Source organism: Nannospalax galili, unplaced genomic scaffold, assembly GCF_000622305.1.
Source record: "Nannospalax galili isolate Female #2095 unplaced genomic scaffold, S.galili_v1.0 scaffold693, whole genome shotgun sequence".
Lineage (NCBI taxonomy): Eukaryota > Metazoa > Chordata > Mammalia > Rodentia > Spalacidae > Nannospalax > Nannospalax galili.
The window spans coordinates 1-748 of NW_008332653.1; positions in this window are offsets into that span (position 1 = coordinate 1).

Here is a 748-nt window from a genome sequence, read left to right on the forward strand (position 1 = left end):
AAAGAGTTATGCTGTTCGCCTCTCACCCATCCTTCCCAAGAAGGATCTGCGGCCTTTTACCAGAGTAACTGTACACTGGGGGAAAGGAAATAATCAGACATTCCTCAGCCTATTGGATACTGGTTCTGAGTTGACACTGATTCCAAGAGATCCTAAAAAGCATTGTGGCCCTCCAGTTAAAGTAGGGGCTTATGGAGGTCGGGAGATAAATGGAGTTTTGGCTGAAGTCTGACTGAAAGTAGGTCCAGTGGGTCCCCAAACTCATCCTGTGGTTATCTCCCCAGTACCAGAATGTATAATTGGGATAGATATACTTAGGAATTGGCAGAATCCCCACATTGGTTCCCTGACCTGTGGAGTGAGGGCTATTATGGTTGTAAAGGCCCAATGGAAACCAGTGGAATTGCCTCTGCCAGGGAAAATAGTGAACCAAAAACAGTATCGTATCACATCTCCCTTTAACTCTCCTATTTGGCCTGTGCAGAAGACAGATGGTTCATGGAGAATGACAGTTAACTATCGAAAACCTAATCAAGTAGTGACTCCAATTGCAGCTGCTGTACCAGATGTGGTTTCCTTACTCGAGCAGATTAATTCGTCTCCTGGTCCCTGGTATGCAGCTATTGATTTGGCAAATGCTTTCTTCTCGATACCGGTTCATAAGGACACCAGAAGCAATTTGCTTTCAGCTGGCAAGGCCAACAGTATACCTTTACTCTCCTGCCTCAAGGGTATATTAACTCTCCAG